The sequence below is a fragment of the Camelus bactrianus genome, chromosome 12, assembly GCF_048773025.1.
Source record: "Camelus bactrianus isolate YW-2024 breed Bactrian camel chromosome 12, ASM4877302v1, whole genome shotgun sequence".
NCBI lineage: Eukaryota > Metazoa > Chordata > Mammalia > Artiodactyla > Camelidae > Camelus > Camelus bactrianus.
The window spans coordinates 63,369,513-63,381,925 of NC_133550.1; the positions used below are offsets into that span (position 1 = coordinate 63,369,513).

The window sequence follows — 12,413 nt, forward strand, 5'->3', positions numbered from 1 at the left end:
GTTTCATTTTGTATTTCCCTGGTAACTAACGATGCTGAGCATCTTTTCACATGCTTTTGGAAACATTCAAATATATTTTCTTCTGTGAAGTGTCTATTCAAACTTTTGCTCATTTTTAATTGGGCCATTTGTCATATTAAATTTTTAAATTTTTTATATATTCTGAATTTAAGTCGTGTCTGTGTGTGTGTGTGTGTGTGTGTGTGTGTGTAGTACGTGTGTGTTTGTGAATATTTCCTCCAAGTCTGTGGCTTATCTTTTCATTTTCTTACACTGTATTTTGTAGGACTAAATGTTTTATTTTTGATGAAGTCTGATTTATCAATTTTTTCTTTTATGGTTAGTGCTTTTTATGTCCTAAAAATTCTCTGCCTATCTCAAGGCCACAAAGGTTTTTCTCTTATAATTTCATCCATAAATCTTATGGTTTTAGTGTGTATGTTTAGGTCTATGGGCCACTTCAAGTTAGTTTTTGTTTATAGTGTGAGAGAGAGTTTAAGCTTCATTTCTTTACATACAAATATCCAATTGTTCCAGCAAAATTTGTTGAAAAGACTATCCTTTCCCCTACTGAATTGTGTTTTAGCCTTTGCTGAAAAATCAACTAACCACATGTGTCCCTTTCAGGACTCTTTATTGTGGTCAGTGATCCATATGTTTATTTTTATACCAATAAAGACACACTGTCTTTATTACTTTAGCTTTATAATGTCTTGAAATCAGGTAATTTAATTCCTCCAAATTTGTTCTTCCACTCCCAAAGGTTTTTGCTATTCTAAATCCTTTGCATGTCCACATTTTAGATTCAGCATGTCAATTTCTACAAAAAAGTCTGTAGGAGTTTAGTAAACACACTGAATCTTTAGATTTTGGGGGGGAAGATTGAACTGTCTAACAATATTAGGTCTTTCAAAGAGTGAATATGGTACATCTACACTTACTTAGGTCCTCTTTAATTTTTCTCAGCAATGCTTTATGATTTTTTTGTGTAAAGGTTTTACATATATTTCATTAAATTTATTCCTAAGTACAGAAATCTTTAAAATTCAAATTGGTTGTCAACATTTTTAAAAGAGAGTAAATTCAAAATCCAGGACAGCCAAAGACTTAACGCCAGAGCTGGAGCTGCTCTGCCAGTCGTGGAGCAGGTCCTTGCCCAGGTAATTTCTGTCTTGGAGCTTCCTCTGACACAGACAGCGAGCCGCCCCTCTGCCCTTTCTTCTTCAGCTCCTTTTCCATCGCTGAGTTTGCCGGGAGCGTGAAAGAAGGCACAGGGCTGCCTCAAACCCCTTCTGCTCCTGCCCATCGCAAGTGCCACTACCGCCATGGGCCTCACCATCTCCTCCCTCTTCTCCCGCCTGTTCGGCAAGAAGCAGATGCATATTTTGATGGTTGGATTGGATGCTGCTGGCAAGACGACCATTCTGTATAAACTGAAGTTAGGGGAGATAGTCACCACCATTCCTACCATTGGTTTTAATGTGGAAACAGTAGAATATAAGAACATTTGTTTCCTGGTATGGGATGTTGGTGGTCAAGATAAAATTAGGTCTCTCTGGAGGCGTTACTTCCAGAACACCCAGGGCCTTATTTTTGTGTTAGATAGCAATGATCATGAAAGAATCAGGAAAGAACAGAAGAGCTGCAGAAAATGCTTCAGGAAGATGAGTTGCGAGATGTGGTGTTGCTGCTTTTTGCAAACAAACAGGATTTGCCAAATGTTATGGCCATTAGTGAAATGACAGATAAATTAGGTCTTCAGTCTCTCTGTAACAGAATATGGTATGTTCAAGCCACTTGTGCTACACAAGGAACCAGTCTGTATGAGGGACTTGACTGGCTGTCAAATGAGCTTTCAAAACGTTAAAAAACTGGATATCTAACCAAGGACATGTTTGATAATTGGTCTAGGCTTGTTACAACAAAATTAGTTTGCATCTTGGTTATTAAATAGTATCTGGGACTGATTTGGGTGGAATATTACAGCGTTTAAACTTACTTTGTTCCCAATTATTATTTTCCACGTATAATGTTGCTAGTTAGCAATATGCTTGGTTTTAAAGAAATTCTCCTTAACATGGGAAAAAAGTACCCTCTTTTCATTTTACTTCCCTTAAGCCTAAATGCCTGGACATAGCTATTCTGACACCTTTAAATAAATCCATTCTGAATGTTTTTTGAGCACACAGCAAATAATGTTTTAAAGTTATCCCCTTGCTACTTTTCTGATACCTTTATCATTCCCGGGACAGTCTGCTGATTTTTAAAATGTAGCATTCCATTTGTATTTATTTTTCTCCCTTGCCGAAAAGATTTTCTATTACTGCTTGTACCAGCCAGGGAAATGCTCCAAAACACTATTCAGATCTCTTGCACTGAGGAACTTATATTTTTCCCCATTACTGACTCCTAGCTTCCATCAGTCAAGCTTACCTTGGTGTGGTTTGGATTTGATAGCCAGTTAGTTCTGTGCTAGCTGTGGAGAGTTCATATTGAGATGATTTTTAATATTCAGCAGACTGTCTTCCTTTATATTGTATCTTTTTTATGTTGCATGTTGCTTTTGGTGTCAGCCTAACTCTTTGCCCAATATATGATAGTTCTGCTGATGTTTTATTGTTTATTGGTGAACATATCTTCATTAAGAGTTTTTAGAAAACTCATCAAACTCAATGAAGTTTTCTTCATAACCCATTTGGAATTATTCCTAATAAAATGATAAAACATATTAAAAAAAATCCAGATTTCTGCCTTCCCTTGAAAAAAATGGGAAGATCAGCAGTTCTGGGCCTGTACTCCCACATACCAACAATTTACCAAAACTGAGTAGTGGTTACCCTGTTAGGGCACATTCTCTCCAATTTGCCATAGTTCCTACCACTCCTTATTATAATCCCTAATCTGCCCAGTTCCATTGATGTAAATTACCTGCCTGCAGCCTATGGACAGTGAAAAGTTTAGGGAAAGACGAAGAGTGATATGATTAGCTTTGCATTTGAAACTCCGGCTTCAGTGTGGAGAAATGATTAGCATCAGAGGGAAAGGATGGAAACAGGAAAATTAGCTAAGAATTTATTGACGTGGTCCTGGAAAGAGCATGGCTTGGACTAGTGTGAGTGGTTTTAGTAGCCTACTCCCGTAATTATGTAAGGAACAAATCCCTATAATAAGCCCCATAATCTCCTACTGGTTCCGTTTCTTTGGTTGAATCCTGACTGATACAGATTTTGATATCCTGAAGTAGAGTGCTGCTGTAACAAATTCTGAAAAATATGGAAATGGCTTTGAAGTTGGATAATGGGTATAGGCTGGAAGAATTTTGAGAAGCATCATTTAAAGAGCTTAGGTTGCCTTAAACAGATAGTTGGTAGAAATATAGACACTGAAGGCACTCCTGGTAAGAGCTCAGAAGGAAGTGAGAGGCACAACAGAGAAAGCCTGTATTATTTCAGAGAATATATATGTCATCGTGAACAGAAGACTGGTAAAAATACGAACATTAAAGGTGCTTCTGGTGAGAACTCAGAAGGAAACGAGAAATGTTACTAGGAACTGGAGGAAAAACAATCCTTTTCAGATAGTGGCAAAAAACAAACAAATGAAAAACCTTGGCTGAATTTTGTCCTACAGTTGGGTGAAAAGCAGAACTTGGATATTTAGCTTAGATAAGTGATGAACTTGGATATTTAGCTAAGGAAATTTTCAAGCAACAAGTTGAAGGTGTAGCCTGATTTCCTCTTGTTGCTTGCAGTTAAAAGCAAGAGGAAAGATAAACTGATGGGCAAAATATTAAACAAAAGAAAGGAGAATGTGATGATTTGGGAAATTCTCAGTTTATCTAGAGTCAAAAGATGCTAAAATTAGGAGAGACTATCAAGAAAGCACTGCTGCGGAGAGAAAACCCTAGAGTGTGGCTAGACAAGCTTTTACTAGTGCTGAGAGATCACACAAGTAACTCAGGGATTCCTTCAACCAACCATCCAAGCAGAAGATAGGAAGAGACATAACTTTACCCAGGGAAGACCTATGAAGGACCCTCCTGTCTAGAATCCCTGACACATACACAGGAGACTCAAAAGATTTCTGAGAATGTTTTATCAGCAGGAACACTGCCAGCTTGGCCTGAAAGGGACAGAAAGAGAACAAAATAAAGGAAGGCTGTTGGACTCCCAAAATTCTACAGGCAATTTAACTACTAATAAGACTACTCAGCTGTAAACATGTGCTACCCTTTAAGAAAAAGTAAAGATAACCCCAAGGACAAATCCTTGGGCCCAGAAGCCAGAGCCACAGGCCCAGAGGGTAGAGTCTCTAGCCACAGGGGATTACTCCAGGCTTTGAAACCTAAGAAATTTTCCCTGCTGAATTCTGAAATTGCTTGGGACCAGTGACACACTTATTCCTTGCATTTTCTCCTTTTTGGAATGAGAATGTCTGTCACAGTCACACTTTGTCCCACCCCTGTATTTTGGGAATGTAACTTGTTTTCTAGTTTCCCAGGTCCATAGATGGAAAGAAATTTTTGCCCCAAGATGGACTGTACCCAAAGTCTTACCTATACCTGATTTAGATGATTTATTTGATGAGACTTTGGACTTTTGAGCTGATGATATTTGGACGAGATCTTGGACTTGAGCTAATGCTGCAATGGGTTGGGACTCTGGGGAATGCTGAGATAGCATGAATGTATTTTGCATGTGGGACTGATGTGAATCTTTGGGGTCCAAAAGGCAGATTGTGGCAGACTGAAAAATAGCCCCCTAAAAGATATCCACATCCTCTCCCATATCCTAATCTCTGGGACCTGTGAATGTTACTTACATGGCAAAAAAGGGGGAGGGGGATATTTTTGCAGATGTGATTAAATTAATGATCTTGAGATATGGAGATCATCCTGGATTATCTGGGTAAGCCTTAGATGCAATCACATGTCTTTGAGAGGCAGAGAGAGATCTGCCAAACACAGAGAAGAAGATGTGCAGAGAGAAATTTGAAGATGCTGGCCTTGAAGACTGAGAGACACTGCCTCAAGCCAAGGAATGCCAGCAGTCACCAGAAGCTGGAAGAGGCGAGGAACAGACTCTCCCCTGAGGCCTCTGGAAGGACTGCAGTTCTGCAGCTGACACCCCAGTTTCAGCCAGGTGAAACTGGTTTCAGACCTCTGACCTTCAGAACTGTAAGAGAATAAGGGGGAGGGTATATCTCGGTGGTAGAGTGTGTGCCTAGCATGCCCAAGGTCCTGGGTTCCATCCCCAGTACCTCCATCAAAAATAAATAAATAAATAAATAAATGTAATTACCTACCCCTCAAAAAAAAAAAAAAAAAAAAAGGAAGAAGAAGAAGAAGAAGGAGAAGGAGAAGAAGAAGAGGAAGAAGAAGAAGAAAACTGTAAGAGAATAAATATGCTCTGCTTTAAGCCACCAAGTTGCTGGTAATCTGTTAGAGTAGCGGAGCTAAGTAACACAGATGGCTCAGACAAGGGTGATTACGGTGGTGAGAAGTGATTATGTATGCAGAAGGAGCTAACAGAACTTGCTGATGGAGTGGATATGAAATGGGAAAGAAAGAGAAGATGACTCCAAGGTTCTCACCTGAGTAACTTGAAAAAGCATCACCATTTTACTAAGCTAGAGACAATCCAGTGGCTCAGCAGCATGCAAGTCAGTGGCAGCCTCGCTGAAAAACTTTCGGCAGAATTTGACACCAGATTAGAGAGGGTCAGAAAGTCCAGAATACTTAAGAATTTTCTTCGACTACTGCTCTACTCTCTTTCTGGTTATTCATTGTGCATTGCCCTTTCCTTTACCCAGCTCCCATCTTTAATAGACTAAAGTTCAAGTAACATGTGGATTAATTCTCAAATGGGCCAAAGGAAATAAGTTCAAAACACTGTCCTTCAAGGCAAGGAAGATGCGTTAAAAAGAGGAGGTGGGTCACTTTCATTCATTCAACAAGTATTTATTGAGCATCTCATATGCCATGCCAAGGGCTGTGCTGGATGCTGGGAATAAAGCCAGAGATAAACTTGGGCCCTCGCCTCACAAAGCTTACGAGAAGAAAAACATAAAATAAATAATTCCAAAATTATTTAGCTGCAACTGTGGCTAGTGCTACAAAAGAAAAATTTGGGGTGCTATGAAACTTAATATGAATTAAATGCCTATTATGTGCTAAATGCCTTACATGTAACTTTATTTACCCCCGCATATATCCTATGAGGAAATAGAGATTCAGAAGGATTAATTCCCTTGCCCAAGATCACAGAGACAATGAGCAGTAGAGCCACGACCGAAAACAGGTGCAATCAACTCTAAAAAACTCATCACTACTATCTTCAAACAGCAGGGGAAATCTACTACACTTTTTAAAAATAAAACAAAAGTGGTGTCCAGAAGAGTTCATAGAAGGGGTCACATAGGGAAAGTTTTGAGATTCCCTGCTCTAGAAAGAGATTTCTAAACTCTGATGAAGGTGAATTTTGGAGGGTATTCAAAAATCCCTTAACACTCTCCAAATAGAACAAAAGGTTACACTATAATTAACTCAGTTTTATTTAGGCACCCAACAGGTTATTAAACATGTCAAAAATAAAATGTCATGAATAGCTTGGCCAAATGGTACAAGTCATGCCCAGTTTTCACACATACTGTTTCTGCCAGGTTCACCTGCACAATCAGCTTTCAGGTAAAAGCCAAAAAGGGAAAGGGGGGACAATTATGCTACAGAGTGACTGATTTAGGAAAATGATTAAGTAAATAATTGCTTGACTCAGTGTACACAAAGATTCATGACAGATACCACACAAATGAACCATATCATCCTATGAACTTCTATACTGAGTAAAGGAAATTTTTAAATTTATTTAATTTCAAATAGCTAGTCTATGACCTCATCATACACTTGGTTCCCTATTCCCATTCCAGGACCACACAAACCCCACACCCCCAAACAAACAATAACAAAAAATCTGAACAGAAAGGAAATATCAACAAGATAATGTGAAATGATTCACTGAATCCATAAAACAGAGTTTAAAATACCACAGTATCTTTGCCTTCACTGCCATGATCTCAGGGCATTAACCTAGAATATTCCAATTAAAGACTGCAAGGCTCCTGAATGGAAGTTTTAGTTCAAGTGATTTTTCATAGAAAGTGATTATAACATGTATCAAGAATAAGAAAGAAAGAAAACGGCCCTAACTTTTCATTTCTGAGTTGTTTCCCCATCTCTTCCTCTTAAAAAAAAAAAAAAGGCAAGCAACATATATATGGCAAATTTAAAAAGACTTTAAATCTATCCATTATATAACAAAATATAAAATCAACAGTAAAGCCAGTTTCAACCACGATAACATCACTCTAATACCAAAATGCAACATGGTGTGTCCTAAAGTATGAGGAGAGGGCAACTTTCCAAGTCCCTGTAAATTTTGCAGTAGTGAAAATATGTTCTAATTAACCACAATTAAGAGATTCTGGCATTACTTACACCATTTACAATTACAAAGATACTGAAATACTGACAAAAAAAATTTGTTTTAATGTGGACATTCTGGTACGCCCTTGTTTAGTAAGCACTTATTGTGCAACTTAAGATGTGAAGTCACTATTGTAGCTTTCCATTTCAGGAATGGCAACAAGATACATATAAGGAATATTGCAAAGAATATTTTGAGAGCTACAACACCTTGATTACTACCATAAAAGATTCTCACTGTATTGACATTTTCACTAACTACGCAAAATTAAGTGAACAGGAACAAACATTTACTGGAGGCAAAGTTAGGCACTTCATACACATTATGGTAGGGAGTCACCATCTCTTAATTCAAAGACAGACTTGCATTCAAATCCTGACAGTGATCTTCCTAAATCAGTTCATCCCTCCAAGCTTCTCTTACCTCATCTGCAAAATAGTGCTATTAGTTATTTCACAGAGCCGGTGAGACGATTAATCAGGCAGCACGATGACTAACAAACAGATATCACTGTTACGTCCCTTTACCTTTCTCCACGCTCCTTATAACAACCTCATGTTATAGGAATTATTAACTCCATTCTACAGATGAGGATATCGAGTCACAGGTTAAGTAGTGAGTCTATGGTCACACAGCTAATAATCGTCAGTATCTAGCTCTGCTCATGCCCTGAAACTTGACATGTTACTTCACTAGTTATTTTACTCTCTCATACTTGGAAGGTTAGAATTTTTTTTCAAATTATACCCATTATACATTAAATTTTGATACAACAACAAACACTTCCAAAAACCAAAATAACCCATAATTCTCACTTGCAGTTTCAGAGGTCAAAGACCTGAAAACAGCCTATCTATCTTCAAATTCAGTAACAAATGGAGGACACATTCCAGACTGCAAAGTGAACTATCCAAATTACTTTTTACTGGCACTCATTTATTCAGGAAATGACTTCTAAATGCATACTGACAAGAGTGAGTGAGGAAGCAAATGCACTAGACATACCACAGAAGTTGAAATATGGTGTATGCAGAAAAGAAAAAGAAATTTTCACAACACTTAGTCTTCCAAGGATTCTGCAGATCTTTTATTATTGCTCTGTGAGCCAGTCTTAAACACAGGGTGAGGAACTGATTCAGGCTCAGCCACTAGATTGTTGCGGAAACTCAAACCATTTAATTTCTCAGTGCCTCCATTCAACTAAACAATCAGAGTTGGGCTTGAGTCACTGAACCACAGAACTGAAGGCAACTGAAGCAATTAGTTCCACCCAAGGCACCCAGGCCGTTCACCCAATTTCTGCTTTAACACCTGCAGCGACATGGAGTTCAATTACCTTCCCTCTTCAAAGAAGTGACATATAGTTAATATTCTTAAGAATTCTGCAGATTCTTTTGTGACTCAGTCACAAAAGTCTTCTTTCTGGGTATTTTTACTATGGGTTCCAGTTCTATCTCTAAGCTCTTTTCAAACATACGCAACTTTAAGGACTACTGCTGCTTAAACCCATTCTGCAAATATAGGGCCTGGTAATTTAGAGGGACAACCACAGGGTATGAGATAACCTTACAGGCAACTGTGCACCTCCTGAGCTCTTGTTTTAATTATGAAGTTCAACTAATAAAGCCACTAGGTCACACTACTTGGTGAAGTAAAAATTTATTTAGATGTAGGTACTTGAACTGGATAAACTGATGCTGAAGCAGCAATGACTGACATTTAAATACCTCCTTCTGAATACTCACATTTTACATTCATTCGTCTCTGCCTCCAGCCTCATTCACCCGGGGTCAGTTCTATGCTACTGCTAGAAAATAATGATGATGATGCATGTAAACCTGTTTCAAAGACTTGGCATTTTTTTTTAACTTATTTAATCCTCATAGCAGCAACATAAAGCAGGTACCATTCTTATCCTGATTTAACAGTTACTGAGTCACTGAGAAGACAAAGTAGCAGGAGTAACACAGTCACACACCCAAGGTCACAGAGTTAGCAAGCGGTGGAGCCAGGATTTGAACCCAGGCAGTCCGGCTCTAGCATTTAACAACTTAAGCTCTGTAACTGCTTGTCTATCACTTTGATAAATTATGTTCTCTTCACACCAGAAAAATGACTCCACCCTCACCTTACACATAAAGATCAGATATTTATCCTTAGTGTCAATGCTGGCCTAGACTACTTAAAACATTTCATGTGGCCATAATTTCATGTCCATTTCCACAAACTAGCCTTATATGTGGAAGGTGCACAATAAGCACAAAATACATATTTGTGAATATCTAGAAAATGAATTAAATCTTTCCTAATTCCTTCAGTATCCCAAAGGTAATCTTTCCCTCCTCCGAATCCTTCCCTCCCTTCCCTCAGCATTTTGTGCTTTCTTCCAACACATCTTTTTCTACACTTTCCACTGTGGTAGCCAGCCTCCAAGATAGGCCCCAATGATCCTCACCTCCTGGCAGTCACATCCTTGTGTAGTCCCTTCCTATAAAGTGTGACCAACAGAATGCTAGAGAAAGGATGGTATGGAACTTCTGAAGCTAAGTCATAAAAGACAACGCAGCTTGGTCTCTTGAATTGCTTGCTCAGGGGGAAGCCAGAGGCCATGCCATGAGGGCACTCAAGTAGCTCTATGGAGGGGCCAACATGGAGAGGAATGGAGACCTCCTACCAATAGCCTGCAACCATCTTGCCAACCACGTGAGTAGCCACCTTGGAAGTGGATCTGCCAGCCTCAGTCAAGCCTTCAGACGACTGCTACCCCAGCTAACATGTTACTGCAATCTCCTGAGAGACCCTGAGCCTAAAACCACTCAGCCTAGCTGCTCCTGAACTGCTGACTCATATAAACTGTGAGAGATAATAAATGTTTATTGCCATCTTAAGTACTAACTTTTAGGGTAATGTGTTACACAGCAAGAGATGGCAGGGGAAAGCTAATGGTACTCTCTAAAACTATAAGCTCCTTACGAGTAGAGACTATTTCCTTGATTCTCAAAACTCCACTAAAGCCTTAGAAATAAAAAGTGCCTATATTTGTTGAATTGTGTCAGTGGACTATTCCCCTTTGTCCATTGTTCCTCTTCTTCCAAAATGTATCCATTTATAAACTGTTTCCTACACCGAAAGTGCTTCATCTTTACTCTATCAATGTCCTCCCTTTTATCTTTCAAAGACCCTCTGAATATACTTCTGAGCATCTACTATGTCCCAAAACTGCTCCTGAAGCTGGGAACGAAAAACAAATAACCCTGCCCTTATGGAGTTTATGGTCCAGTATATTCCCCTGCCATCATGGTCTCTCTAAATATAATACGACAATCTTTGCTAATATGACTTCAAAATTCTAGTTTCTCCTTTGTAAAAATTAGGTATTCAAAAATGATTTTCCCCCTTTCATTGTCTACTTAATTGGCCATATGTCTGCATACACTTTTCTTTTACACTTAAATAAATATTTAAGCTGCAGCCTTGAGAAAAGTCCATACCTGTTTAACTACTTTGCGCCCCACATAGAATCTGTATCTATCAATGGCCTCCATTTTTACTGAATATTTCCATGAGCCACAGTTTTTAGCAAACATCATCATATTTAAAAGTATAAAATAAATACTATTTGATAAAAACAGCCTTTATTTATTATCCAAGCCCTAACAACTCTCAATCAAATATGAAACATTTATTTTACAGAAAGTAGTTTGTAACAGAAGCAGCAAAATGATATATGTAGGTGGAACTTTCTCACCTCGTATATTTAGTACTTCTACAAAACAAAGTGTTTAAAAAAAAAAAAAAAAAGCTTACTACACTTTAAAGTGAGAGATTCAAGTCCTGGCTCTGTCACTGACTGTGTAACCTTAGACAAATTATTTAACTACCCTGAGCCTCAGTTTCCATATCCTAAAGTGGAGGCAAAATCTACTTCATAGGGTTATTGTGAGTATTAAGCAATGCATTAAAAGCCTAGTTTGATGCCTGTTACATAGAGGACATCCAGGAATGTCAGTTTCTTTCCCCTTCCCTGGAGCATGTACCTATGGTCGGAAGATTTGTCAGGAAATCTTTCCAAGCTCAATTTCTTCTGTTTGGAATGATCTTCCTCTCTTTCATTTAATGAGTTAAGATTCAGCTCAAACATCACCTTCTCGTAGAAGTCCAAAGGAAAAGTTTCCTTGATTCTCTCATATAGTTTTGGGTTTGTACTTGGAGTTCATGTCAGTGTGTTACAATTACCTGTCACTTTCTGCCCATCCCACAAGACTATGAGCTCCTCATGAGCAGGGAACATATATCTCACTTACCTTCTGAACCTCAGCTTTTAGAAAAACACCTGGCAGGTTATAGGCACGAAACAAAAAAATTTACTAGATAAATGAATGAATAAATGAATGAAGTCGTTACTTAAGTAGTACCCATAATCACTACTGGGTGACTTGACCAAGCTTTATGCTTTTGCCCTTTATGGTCTGAGATGCTGTTCTGCACTTCTTTTGAATCCCTTCCTCATAGCACTAAGGACATAGAAAGTCTTCAATAAATACTTCTGGATTATGGGATACATATTACTCTTTCATCTCACATGATTTCACTGTAAATAAAAAAAAAAATGTATCCTAACAGATGAGACTTTTGGAGGCCTTTTAAAACAGGAGCTCTTCTTAACCGTTATTGGCAAAGAACTGAAGCAAATGCTAGAACTACACTACAGCCAGTTTTTCTTTGCATGTATTTTTGAAAAAAGCAGTGATGGTTTGCTTCTTTCTAAATCATTTCATTAAGAAATTAAGTATCATAAAGCCCTCTGATTCACCATGAAAAATGCAAACGATGCTAGGCAAAAACTTTAGTAACTTTCAGCCAAAGGTTCCCCACCCTACAGTCATAGGGCTGTGGGCCAGCTGGCTGTACCACCTCACCCCTGGGAGATGG

At 38.4% G+C, this 12,413-nt stretch overlaps 1 pseudogene; it reads left to right on the plus strand.

Annotated features, from left to right (window-relative positions):
* Positions 1 to 1,057: 1,057 nt before the first annotated feature.
* Positions 1,058 to 4,257, plus strand: LOC105073092 (ADP-ribosylation factor 4-like; annotated as a pseudogene).
* The last annotated feature ends 8,156 nt before the right edge of the window (positions 4,258 to 12,413 follow it).